The sequence below is a fragment of the Nicotiana tabacum genome, chromosome 20 (genome assembly GCF_000715075.1).
Source record: "Nicotiana tabacum cultivar K326 chromosome 20, ASM71507v2, whole genome shotgun sequence".
NCBI classification, from domain to species: Eukaryota; Viridiplantae; Streptophyta; class Magnoliopsida; order Solanales; family Solanaceae; genus Nicotiana; species Nicotiana tabacum.
In genome coordinates, this window is record NC_134099.1 from 152,002,465 (window position 1) to 152,016,675 (window position 14,211).

General features: G+C 37.5%; 1 long non-coding RNA gene across 1 annotated transcript; it reads left to right on the forward strand.

The window, feature by feature from the left end:
* Positions 1-612: 612 nt before the first annotated feature.
* On the forward strand, positions 613-6,831 carry LOC142174674 (uncharacterized). Its single transcript, XR_012703682.1, has 2 exons — positions 613-1,247; positions 4,886-6,831. It is a non-coding gene; the product is annotated as an uncharacterized LOC142174674 (long non-coding RNA).
* The last annotated feature ends 7,380 nt before the right edge of the window (positions 6,832-14,211 follow it).

Below are 14,211 nucleotides of genomic sequence, written 5' to 3' on the forward strand. Positions count from 1 at the left end.
TTACTTTATCTTTGCCCGAAAATTCTTCGTGTTTCCGAGCAAAGAGGGTCAGCTGTAAGCATGTGATTTTTGCCCTACATGAAGATAACTCCTAAAAATAAGTCTAAATAATTTTTATTTGATTACCATTTTTGTTATTTTCATTTTCCTAAAAGTAACTCACTATTAATTAATCCTAAAATCTAAAATTAAATTCTAAATGCAAATGCCAAGTATTTTGGTATTTATTATTTTGATTTTAAAATATTAAAATGCATGAAATGCAACTAAAAAAGAAAAAATTCCTAAAAAAACCTTTTTGCATTTTTTAGTTTTAATCTGTTTAGTTTGCATTTAAAATAGGGAATTAGTGTAATTGGAAATTTGGAAGTATAATTTTAGAGTCAATTTGAGTTTTGGTTTTTTATTTAGCATTTAACAAAATCAGAAAATAAAATACAAAATAAATAAATAAAATACAAAAAAGGAAGATAAAAAGAAATTAGGAATAAAAATGGGAAGAACCTTCCCCAAAAACATTTCCCCCCAAATCATTTCTCCCCACCTAAAACCTTCCCCTCAAAATATTTCCCCACCTAAAACCTTCCCCCCAAAATATTCCCTCACATAATACCTTCTCCCCAAATAAGACTCCCCCACATAACACCCCATTCCAGGCTCTCTATAAAATCATTCTCTACCCAATGAAAAAGGGGAACAAAAAAAAAAAAAGGCTGCGCATAAGAGATAACAGAGAGAAAAAGCTGAAAAAAGCAAAAGAGAGTAGCCGCAGCAATACAAAGGAGACCCCCCCCCCTCGATGGACTCATCTTCTTTAGATAAGCCATCTTCCATGGCTTCTTAATAAAGAGCGCACAAGGACTCCCCCATGTCATCTTCTTCTCCAAGAACCCAACCCCCTGAAGAGCGTCTTCTTTGTCACATCTACCAAACCGGCGACCCTTCATCTCCTCCACCAAGCTCGCCGAAAATTCGACAATGATCTTCATCAGAAACACACACACGAAAGCACACAGAGATACACAACTGCTTCAGTTTCATTATGATGATTTTGATTTTCGGATTTGTTGTGGAGTTCAATTAAATTTCAAAGTTTCGCTTCTTCTGATTTCAATGGAAATTGATTTGATTCCGGTCATGGAGTTTTGTTTGAGTTTTATTGCTGTTTCTTTGGTTCGATGGTAACTGTTCGAGGTAGAAGTTTTTCCGTCGAGGTCTTGTTCACACCACCGATTCCGATTTTTGAGGTTAATTTTCATCTCTTGCTTTCTTAAGGTCTTGTTTGCGTTGGAGGTTGTTAATGAATTTTCTGGTGATAGGCTGAAATTTAATTACCTTCTATTGTAGTTTAAAGTTTACCGTGAAATAGATTGTATCCATATAAGAAAGTATTCATTGCCAGTCAGTTCATGAAAAAAAATGATTGTTGCTGTAAAATTCGGATTACATTTCTAGTATAACAACTTGGTTGTGTTCTTGAATTTATTTAAGCATGTCTTCATGTGTCCTCAAATTAGTTTAAGTCACTACTATTTGCCGATAAGAATATCCTCTTTTAATGTTGTCTCATGGCAAAGAAAAGATGTTTTCAGTTATGGCTGGTTATCTTTTCAATCTGTTTCTATGGAGCTTTTGGTTTGGAATTTTAGTGTTATTTTTGTGTTGTTTCATGGTGGAGTTTGCAACATTTTTTTCAGTTGTTTTCCTGCATTTTGTGTATATTTTAGGCCAAAAACAAAGCTGTTTTCGGCTTATTTCGGGACGATATTGGGGATGGTTTTGATGAAAGAAAGGTGGCATTTCAGCGGCTTATTTTTGCTGAAACAGTGGTGTTTGGAAAGTGATTAAGGGCTGGTTTTCACGGTTGATTTTGTTAGGTTTGGAGATGATTTTTTGTGTTAATTTTCAAGTTGTTTTGAGTTATCTTTGGGGGTTAATGGATTAGGTGATGGGGGCTCCTTTCATGTCTACAATAAGACAATAGAAAGATGAAGAAGATTTGTGTGCTCTTATGGATGAGCGTTCTTCAACCTTTTCCTATGGGAAGTTCACGTGAGTAGTAAAAATATAAAATGACCCATAATACTTTGTTTAACCACCAACTGCACGATGACCCCGAATCTAGGATTAAGCAATTGGTGAACAATGCGCTAGTTGCTTTAGGCGCGTTATAATAAAATTGTCATAGCTACGGGTACGGTTCCCGTGACGTAGTTGTGATACGTAATCCTAAATTCGGGTGCGCATTTATGTGACCCAAATCCAAATCTCGATGAAGTCAAAATGTGTTGACAATCACGGGCGTATTGATTGCGACGGGGTTCGAAACACGTTTTCACGACATTGTAATTCTTATAAAATAAATAATCATAGAAAAGAGGTTGACAAATTGAGACGAGCCTCACTGCATAAAAATAAATAAATGTGGGGCTCTCAATAAATGGTTATTAAAAATGATTAGAATTTAGGATGGCCATTTAGCGAACTTCACGGTCTTCCCCAAAATAATATTACGTTAGAATCTTTAGGCGCGATTTTAATTAAATTACCTTCTTAAACTCGGGTGCGCATTGATGCGACCTAAATCCAAATCTCGACGAAGTCGAAATGTGTTGACAACCACGGGTGCATTGATTGCGATGTGGTTCGAAACGCGTTTTCATGACGTTTCAATTCTTTTAAAATAAATAATGATAAAAAGCGATTTACGAATAAAAGGCACATAAGCTAGCAGGTATTAAAATCAGATAAAATCAAATGCAACAGTTAAGCGACCGTGCTAGAACCACGGAACTCGGGAATGCCTAACACCTTCTCCCGGGTTAACAGAATTCCTTACTCGGATTTCTGGTTTGCAGATTGTAATAGAGTCATATTTTTCCTCGGTTCGGGGTTCAACCGGTGACTTGGGACACCAAAAGCCAAACCTTTCCCAAGTGGCGACTCTGAATAATTAACAATTAAATCCCGTTCCGATTGTCCTTTAAGTGGAAAAACTCCCTTGAATCTACACTCTTTACGGGGTGTAGGTGAAAAAGGAGGTGTGACAGCTCTGGCGACTCTGCTGGGGACCGAACCCGGAATCTCTGGTTCAGGGTTCAGAATTCGAGCTTAGATAAATTGTTGTATTTGGTTGTATCTGATTTTCCTACATGTTTTGCGCTGAATGTGCTAAATGTTACCGCTTTGATATTATTTGAACTGTATATGAACTGTGCCGACACCCTTATCTCTTCACCTCCGAGGATGTGCTTATTGGTTGAGACTCCCTATTCTGTTAGTGTCATGCCTTGAAATAAGAAAGAGGTCGGACAAGTTACTAAGCCGGATGGCCTTTTGGTTCCCGGAAAGTTGCCCCATCCTCGATTCGAGTTGTCCACTCGGGTACACAGTCTAAAACATCGACCCAGGTTTTAAATATAGAATAACGTGACTTCATGCCGGATCCCTAGTAGGAACGATTATTTGCATCATGTTGCATTTGACTTAGGGGACTTAACACAGGGGTTGAGTCCGTCTAGGACTAGCAACCTAAAATGAAAAGACCATCCTGATGCATCCTATTTGTGCTGTGAATTTATTTGTTCCGAACCCGCATGTTGACCGGTTTCTGAATCTCGGGAACGTTGGAAAATTGAAAAAAAAGAGGAGAAAAAAAGAGAAATAACAGTTAGGGAGTTAATTGATTATTTTAGAAAATCAATGACTAATTACTAGAGAAACTCTGCCGAAATTTTGAGAAAATGAAAAAAAAGGAAATGTTTTATTTTGTTTTACTAAAAAAAGGCAAAGAGAAAAAAAATAGAAAAAGAGTTTTATTTTTGGAAAGTTGGTTGTTGAATAAGAAAAGAATAAAAAGAGTCTTTGTTTTAGTTTGAAAAACATAAGTTGTTTCATTATTTGTTGAAAAAGGAAAGGAAAAAGAGTCTTTTATTTTTAGTTTGGAAAAATAGGTTGTTTTATTGTCTGCGGAAAATGAAAAAGAAAAAAAGAGTCTGTTATTTTTAGCTTGGAAAAATAGGTTGTTTTATTTGTTGAAAAGAAAAAAGAAAAAAAGAGAGAGTCTTGTTTCTAAAAATAGGTTTTATTCGCTTATGAAATGCCAAAAATAAAAATGGAAAAGAGTCATGTTTTAAAATAGTTCGGTTAATTTGCCCGAACTATGCCGGTTTGATTCTCACCGGATGTGAGATACGTAGGCAACCCTCATCGGGTCCAACCTCCCCTTTACAAAAATAGCCCCAAAAAAAAAAATCAAAATTTTAATTTTTGTCATAAATAAACTAGGTGATGCCGTTTTTGTCAAAAATAGCCAAATGTTCCCAAACGAGGCGCCGGAAGGCTGACTTTGCACAAACAGCCACCTTTGGTCATATTTTGATTTTGACCATCACAGCCTTAAAATCTTCGTCCCCGAGGCGCTGGAAGGCTGTGTTTGCAATACCGGGTCGTTTATTTTAATTTGGAAAAACAAGAAAAAGAGTCAGTGGTCAAGTGAATACCATTCGGATTTTGGGTCAAAGTTGGCATATAGGGGAAGGAATCTGTCATTTTGTTTTTGGGTTTGTATTTCTTTTGATTAGAGTATTTGGGTCGTTTGATTTTCGAGTCTGTATTTCATCGTTAAGTTGGTCAGCTTTGTCGTTATTATGAAAATGGAAAATTCCAAAAATGTTTTATTGTCGTTTACCTTTTATTTGCAAGAACTACGCACGGTCTGATTCATGCGGGGTCATGATACGTAGGCAATCTCCATAAGATTCGACCGCAACCAAAAAAAAATGAAAAATGGAAAAGAAGAATTGAATAAAAAAATGGAAAAGATGTTGTTAATAATGAGGACCGACTCAATCCATTCTAACATGTTTTGTTTTGAATTGTGTAGAAAGTTGAGGTGGTTGGTTTGTGGTAAGCTGGAAACACAAGATCTGAGGAAAAATGATAACTGACATCGAAGCTGTTACGAGTGCTAAAGAGACTCAGGGTCAGAGGGTTCAACAAGAGTCTACGGTGGTTAAGGAAAATAGAACACTGAAACAACAAATGACCGAAATGTGTCAAGCCTGGGCCAATGGCCAAGGACAGCCTTGTCACGAGTCACAATTTGCTACACAGCAAGAACAGTACCACTATCCCCAGTACCACTCGTACTCGTTTGAGCTTCCTGTAAACATCGAGAAGCCTGCCCGAAAGAGAGTACAGGAAGAAATAACCCAAAGAGTGAAAATATTAGATCAACAGTTGAAAAACACGCAAGCAATGGCAGGTCAAAAGAGCGTTGCCTTCAGAGATCTATGCATGTTCCCCGATGTCCACTTGCCGCCTGGTTTCAAGGTTCTCAAATTTGAAAAGTACAATGGACATGGAGACCCCATAGCCCACCTGAAAAGGTATTGCAACCAATTGAGAGATGTGGGAAGAAATGAGGAATTGCTTATAGCTTATTTTGGGGAAAGCCTCACGGGAGTAGCATCTGAATAGTTTTTGAATCAAGACACATCTTGCTGGTACGTATGGGATGACATGGCACGGGCCTTTGTCAAACAGTTTCAATACAACATCGACATCGCCCCAGATCGCATTTCCCTTTCTAATCTAAAAAAACCAACTGAAAGTTTCAGGGGATATGCCATCAAATGGAGATAGCAGGCAGCTAGAGCTAAGCCACCCATGGATGTCCACGAGTTAATCACTGTCTTTCTACAGGCTCAAGAGCCAGATTATTTTCAATACATGACGTCCGCAGTGGGTAAATCCTTCCCATAAGCAATCAAAATGGGAGAAATGGTGGAGAACGGTCTTAAGACAGGCAGAATTATAAGTCAAACAGCTCTCAAAGCTGCAGCTCAAGCTGTCCAATTGAATCTGGTAACACGAATGAGAGGGATGAAGAAATCATGGTGATATCAGGGTTAAGAAGAGGTCCTAGGAGAACATCTCAAAGGTATGTGCAGCCTCATCAGGTTTTCCATGACCCCCCTAAGCATTACTATCCACCTCCGAACCCCCCATACTCTATTGATCCATCCCAGTATGTTGCCCAGGCACCAAATCACCCAAGAAAGCAAGCACGAGTATCACAAAATCTCTACCAGCCTCCGCAAAATTTTCAACTACCTTGTAACTCACATCCAAGCCAGGGATATAGAAGGGAACATAAGTTGAAAGATAGTTTTACACCAATAGGAGAGTCCTATGCAAGCTTATTTGAGAAGTTAAAACAACATGACATGATTGCACCCATTCCTCCAAATCAGGTGGACCGACGTACGAGAAGCTTTGACTCATCTAAAAGGTGTGAATACCACTCCAATGCTCTAGGGCACAATGTGAAAAATTGTCAGGATTTGAAGAGAGAAATAAAAAGGATGATCCAGGAAAATTTAATTCAAGACAGTGGCACCCAGAACATGCCCGGTGACATAGGGTATGAGAATCCTCTTGGGAACTTGTTGACCGAAGTTGAAAATACTGATGCAGATAGTGGTCATGGCAATATGGATGCGAAGCTTAGTGGCTAAAATGCCGTGCTTGGTAATTAGAAAGACGCTCCATTCCTAAGTCAGCTGGGGAGGAGCTTTGGTGGTCCATTTTGCTGTCATTTCTGTTGTCAGGGTTATTTGCAGGGTTGTAATTCGGATATTGTCTTGTGATCAAACCCTCTTATCTTTTCAGTTTTGTCTAGCTTGTTTAGTCATAGTGGTTCGTTTAGTGTTGTCCATGGGTGTTTCAGGTTCATTCTAGGGTTGTACTCCAGTTTGTTTGCTTGTTTTGTTATTCGAGTTATTTCATCGTTGTCTAATGCAAATTCCGGTCTTTTGTTACTTCCAATCATTGTTCTTCGTTTAGTGCTTTTCTATCGTTTTGTTTTGCCTTTTGCCGGTTCTAGTGACATGACATGCACACATAATTCTCAGTCTGATCTTCAAAAGTTGCAAAGCAATGAGACCATTTTGAAAACGATAGGGGCACCTGAGGAAATAAGAATAGATTTGGACGTTTTGAGATTGTTTGACGCCCGAACCATGTGAAACTGGGGTAGATAGAATATAAAGAAACCCTAAAAGCAAGTTGGCCAAATCGACAGGGGGCCGGTCGTGGTAATAAGAGTAAGAGTGTTGCCCAATGGTGCATTATATTTGACAGATGTAGCAGGAAAATGTGTGAAAATGGCCATCAACTCCGAGGCGGTCAGGATATACTATGTGTAATTTCTGTGCATTAATCGTATTGGTTTGCCTTTGGCATGTCTTGAGGATTGAAATGACGAAGGCGTTTTGTTCTACTATCCAAACACTTTTTTCCATTGTCACCCCTTTTGAGCCGTGTTTATTTTCTTTCGTACCCCTCTTTCGGAATCAACGACACAATTAAGAAACGCAAGTGCCGCAAATAAGCAAATGAAAAGGAAAAAAAACAAAGGAAGGAAAGAGAAAAAGAAAAGAAAATAAAGAAAAGGAAAGAAAAGAAAGAAAAGGAAGAAAAGAAAGGAAAATGAAAGAAAAGAAGAAAAGAAGAACAGAAAAGAAAAGAAGAGAAAGAAAAATCACAAAAAAAAAGTAATTTCTATGTCGTGAACTACGTATTGACTTGATCCCAAAAGGGTACGTAGGCAGCCTCTCTGAGGTTCAGTCATACCAAAACAAAAATCCAAAAGTCCCTAAGCAAGGAACTAGGGTAGAAATTGTGGTTGTTGTGAGAAGTTGGATTCTGAAAGTTCTAATTTTAACCCATTTTGAAATTGCTTTAAGCCTTTTATACCCTTTCTTTCTAACCCATCCAAAAGCCTACATTACGGTCCAAAGAAAGACCTTCTGATCAGTCTTTGAGAAATGCCAAGTCAAGCAAGTAAGGTAATTCATGTCAGGGGCAGCACTCCGGTCCAAACAAGGAAAATGAAAATGAGGGAATCTTATTGATGAAAGTCCTCATGGGTATCGCAAGGTGATGAAAGCTGAGAAAAATAAAAAATGAGAGAGTCTTATTGGTGAAAACCTTCACGGGCACCTTGAGGCGACAGTAAGTTGAGAGAAAGAACGAAATGAGAGAGGTTCGATGGTGAAAACCCTTTGGGCACTACAAGCCGAACAAGGAATGCGAATCAAATTGTATAAGCGGAGCAATGAAGCCCAGTTTCACGGCAAAAAGGAACAACAAGAGCTGAACATCATATTTGCTTAACAGAATAGGTCGCAGGTGCATGTCAAGGTCATTAGAGTCGGTATCCACATCCGATAGGTTTCTACTGTGTAGTTTTCTTGTTAGGAATCATCTCTTTTTATTGTCCTTTACTCTGTTCCTTTTGTTTTGTTTATTTCCCCTTTCTGAGTCTTTTGGTCGTAACAAGTGAGGAATGACTTCAAAATTTGCCACCAGCTTTCCAATTGCACAAAATGGGGTCACAAGTCAGGAAAAATAACAAGAGCACTGAGCTAGTAATAATCAACATACTTTGGGATCCTTATGAAACACAAAGTTTGGTAGATGTCGGTTCAGGAATAATGCAACAGATAGAGGGTATTGGGATTGAACGGGGAAAAAGGGTATTTCAGTGACACAGATGACGGGAAAAATGATTAATCAGTAAACATGCAAGACCTTCAAGAAGAATCAGTTGTCACAGAAAACATATGAGGTCAGATAAGAAGACTAGAAGTAATAATTGAGAGATAGTCGTCAAGAAGGGCGGAAGTTATCAGCCAAGTTTCAAAGATGGTCGGACAATGCAAAGCATGGAAAGGAGAAAACGAAAGCCATCCCAGCGGGAGTACCACAACCAACCACCGCACTTTTAAACTGATAGAATTTTCTTTGATTTGAAACAGGGACATGGAAATGTTATTGGTGGCAGAAAGATATGCTACAGGAGGATTATCAAACTGGAGAAGAAAATTTTCTGTCGTGTTGAATTTTTTTTTGAAGTCAGGTACCCATCTGAAGAACATGAAGGTTAATACAAGTGTTTCAAAAAAGAGAAAAAAAAATAGGGAAGTAGTTTTCAGGAAAGAAACACCAGTTTTAAGAAAAGTAATTTTTGGAGGAATGAAACACTAGTTTTTAGGGAAGTGGTTTTTTGAAGGAGGACAACACCAGTTTTTAGGGAAGCAGTTCTGAAGGAAGATAATTCAAGTTAGTGGGTAGATAAAACAAATTTCGAAGGAAAATGGTTAAAAGAAAAATCTTAGTCTGATGAATTTTTCACCTAAGACAAAGAAATCTTAGTCTGTTGAATCTTTCACCTAAGATAAAGAAATCTTAGTCTGCTGAATTTTTCACCTAAGATAAAAATCTTAGTCTGATAAATCTTTCACCTAAGATAAAGGCAGAAGTTGGGAAAACGAAAGGAAGGCATAATTTGGAAAAAGATAAAGGCAGAAGTTGGAAAAGAAAGTAGGTGTGACAGCTCTGGCGACTCTGCTGGGGAAGGTTCACAAATTGAGGAACTCCTAAAAATAAGTCACACCTCCTTTTTCACTTACACCCCGTATAGGGTGTAGATTCAAGGGAGTTTTTCCACTTAAAGGACAATCGGAACGGGATTTAATTGTTAATTATTCAGAGTCGCCACTTGGGAAAGGTTTGGCTTTTGGTGTCCCAAGTCACTGGTTGAATCCCAAACCGAGGAAAAATATGACTCTGTAACAGTCTGCGAACTAGAAATCCAAGTAAGGAATTCTGTTAACCCGGGAGAAGGTGTTAGGCATTCCTGAGTTCCGTGGTTCTAGCACGGTCGCTTAACTGTTGCATTTGATTTTAATACCTGCTAGCTTATATGCCTTTTATTCGTAAACCACTTTTTATCATTATTTATTTTAAAAGAATTGCAACATCGTGAAAACGCGTTTCGAACCACGTCGCAATCAATGCACCCGTGGTTGTTAACACATTTCGACTTCGTCGAGATTGTGATTTGGGTCGCATCAATGCGCACCTGAGTTTAAGAAGGTAATTTAATTAAAATCGCGCCTAAAGATTCTAACGTAATATTATTTTGGGGAAGACCGTGAAGTTCGCTAAATGGCCATTCCAAATTTTAATCATTTTTAATAACCATTTATTGAGGGCTCCACATTTATTTATTTTTGTGCGGTGAGGCTCGTCTTAATTTGTGAACCTCTTTTCTATCATTATTTATTTTATAAGAATTACGATGTCGTTAAAACGCGTTTCGACCCCGTCGCAATCAATGCGCCCGTGATTGTCAACACATTTCGACTTCATCGAGATTTGGATTTGGGTCACATAAATGCGCACCCGAATTTAGGATTACGTATCACAACTACGTCACGGGAACCGTACACGTAGCTATGATAATTTTATTATAACGCGCCTAAAGCAACTAGCGCATTGTTCACCAATTGCTTAATCCTAGATTCGGGGTCATCGTGCAGCTGGTGGTTAAACAAAGTATTATGGGTCATTTTATATTTTTTACTACTCACGTGAACTTCCCATAGGAAAAGGTTGAAGAACGCTCATCCATAAGAGCACACAAATCTTCTTCATCTTTCTATTGTCTTATTGTAGACATGAAAGGAGCCCCCATCACCCAATCCATTAACCCCCAAAGATACCTCAAAACAACTTGAAAATTAACACAAAAAATCATCTCCAAACCTAACAAAATCAACCGTGAAAATCAGCCCTTAATCACTTTCCAAACACCACTGTTTTAGCAAAAATAAGTCGCTGAAATGTCACCTTTCTTTCATCAAAACCATCCCCAATAACGGCCCGAAATAAGCCAAAAACAGCTTTGTTTTTGGCCTAAAATATACACAAAATGCAGGAAAACAACTGAAAGAAATGTTGCAAACTCCACCATGAAACAACACCAAAATAACACTAAAATTCCAAGCCAAAAGCTCCATAGAAACAGATGGAAAAGCTAACCAGCCACAACTGAAAACATCTTTTCTTTGCCATGAGACAACATTAAAAGAGGATATTCTTATCGGCAAATAGTAGTGACTTAAACTAATTTGAGGACACATGAAGACATGCTTAAATAAATTCAAGAACACAACCAAGTTGTTATACTAGAAAAGTAATCCGAATTTTACAGCAACAATCATTTTTTTTCATGAACTAACTTGCAATGAATACTTTCTTATATGGATACAATCTATTTCACGGTAAACTTTAAACTACAATAGGAGGTAATTAAATTTCAGCCTATCACCAGAAAATTCATTAACAACCACCAACGCAAACAAGACCTTAATAAAGCAAGAGATGAAAATTAACCTAAAAAAACGGAATCGGTGATGTGAACAAGACCTCGACGGAAAAAAATCTACCTCGAACAGTCACCATCGAACCAAAGAAACAGCAATAAAACTCAAAGAAAACTCCATGACCGGAGTCGAATCAATTTCCATTGAAATCAGAAGAAGCGAAACTTTGAAATTTAATTGAACTCCACAACAAATCCAAAAATCAAAATCATCATAATGAAACTGAAGCAGTTGTGTATCTCTGTGTGCTTTCGTGTGTGTGTGTGTGTTTCTGATGAAGATCATTGTTGGATTTTCGGCGAGCTTGGTGGAGGAGATGAAGCGTCGCCGGTTTGGTAGAGGTGACAAAGAAGACGCTCTTCAGGGGGTTGGGTTCTTGGAGAAGAAGATGACATGGGGGGAGTCGTTTTCCCTTCTTCAAACTGCTAAACTTGAATGTATTTGAACTTGAATGTATTCCTCTGTTCTTCAGGCGGGCTCCTGACTTCTGAATTTTGAATTTGAATGTATTCCTCTGTTATCCAGGTGGGCTCCTGACTTCATAAAAATAGACACAACAAAGAAAACTTTCTGCCCCAGTTTGGAAACTGGGTACATGTTACTGGATATTTATAAGAATATGATTAAAACTTGACTTGAAATACCTCCGTTATACAGGCGGGCTCCTGACTTTCAAAACTTGAATTGTATGCTTCTGTTCTTCAGGCGGGCTCCTGATTGCTGAATTTGAAGTTGAATGTATTCTTCTATTATCCAGGCGGGCTCCTGACTTCACAAAAATAGACAAAACAAAGAAAACTTTCTGCCCCAGTTTGGAAAACTGGGTGTTTGTTACCACATACTAATAAGAACTAAAACTTGAATTGTGATAAGACTGAAATGCAACTTTTAAAAATTTAAAGACTGAAATGTATCTTAAAATTTAAAATTTCTCTTAGGTGAAAAATTCATCAGACTAAGATTCTCATCTTAGGTGAAAGATTCGACTGACTAAGATTTATCTTTATCTTAGGTGAAAAATTCATCAGACTAAGATTTCCATCTTAGGAGAAAGATTCAACAGACTAAGATTTTTATCTTTTATCTTAGGTGAAAAATTCATCAGACTAAGATTTTCATCTCAGGAGAAAGATTCAACAGACTAAGATTTATCTTTATCTTAGGTGAAAAATTCATCAGACTAAGATTTTCATCTTAGGAAAAAGATTCAACAGACTAAGACTTTTATATTTATCTTAGGTGAAAAATTCATCAGACTAAGATTTTTATCTTAGGAGAAAGATTCAACAGACTAAGATTGTGACTCTAGGAGATAATTCATCAGACTAGGTCCATTTTTGTGTGATCTCAGGAGGAAGATTCATCGGACTGAGATTTTGACTCTAGGAGATAATTCATCAGACTAGGTCCATTTTTGTGTGATCCAGACTTTCTTAATTTCCAAATTCCAACTTCGTTTCTTTTCAAATTCTGCCTTCCTTTCTTGTTCCCAAATTATGGCTTCCTTTCTTTTTTTTCCCCGACTTCTGCCTTCTCCTTCTTTAAATTATGCCTTCCTTTCTTTTTCCTCAAATTCTGCCTTCCCTCCTTTTTCCAACTTCTGCTTTTATCTAAATTATGCCCTCCTTTCTTTTCCAACTTCTGCCTTTATCTTTTTCCAAATTATTCCTTCCTTTCGTTTTTCCAACTTCTGCCTTTATCTTACATTTATGAATTCTGTTACAATTCAAAAAGGCAACAATGGATTTCACCTGGGGAGCAAGGGAAGACAACTCAAGTTTCAAGGGAAATCAGTGTCGACGGAAGACAACTCAAGTTTCAAGGGAAAATGGTTCAAAGTGCCGAGCAGGTTTGACCTCGAGGCACACGATTCGAGATGGCAGAAAGAATGAGTCTCAATTCAAAACAAAGGAAAGAAGAAAAAGAACAAAAAAGTGAGCTCCAAAGTTCAGAAGCAGGAAAAGAAGTGAACTGCTCAAGACGTGGTTGAAGTCATGAGCACTACATGTCCGGTCTTGACCCAGAAGAAGATTGAACCAACACCTGCGGCCAACAAGAATCAAGATTCAGATCAGGGTCCGCATGAAGCACCAACCAAGACTCAAGATCAAGCTTCAGAAGACTCATAGATAGGAATCTTGTAACTTGTAGCTGATAGACTTAGTTAGTATTTTTCAATTTTGACTTTGATGTAATAACGAGACAGCAGACCGGAGCCTCGGACGGTACCTCGACTCTCAACCTCGGTACTCCATCACCTCGTTCACTTCTGAACTACACCTGACCTGATTTCTTTATAGCCAAGGATATGTGGGCAACCTTTGAAGCAAGGTTCGGTCAGACAGTTTTTCAAAAAATGTTTCTCATGGAGTTTCAAATGGGCAAAAATCCCTCACAGTGCTTACTTTATCTTTGCCCGAAAACTCTTCGTGTTTCCGAGCAAAGAGGGGCAGCTGTAAGCATGTGATTTTTGCCCTACATGAAGATAACTCCTAAAAATAAGTCTAAATAATTTTTATTTGATTTTTTTAGGAATTTTTTCTTTTTTAGTTGCATTTCATGCATTTTAATATTTCAAAATCAAAATAATAAATACCAAAATACTTGACATTTGCATTTAGAATTTAATTTTACATTTTAGGATTAATTAATAGTGAATTACTTTTAGGAAAATGAAAATAACAAAAATGGTCATTTTTGCATTTTTTAGTTTTAATCTGTTTAGTTTGCATTTAAAATAGGGAATTAGTGTAATTGGAAATTTGGAAGTATAATTTTAGAGTCAATTTGAGTTTTGGTTTTTAATTTAGCATTTAACAAAATCAGAAAATAAAATACAAAATAAATAAATAAAATACAAAAAAGGAAGATAAAAAGAAATTAGGAATAAAAATGGGAAGAACCTTCCCCAAAAATATTTCCCCCCAAATCATTTCTCCCCACCTAAAATCTTCCCCCCAAAATATTTCCCCAC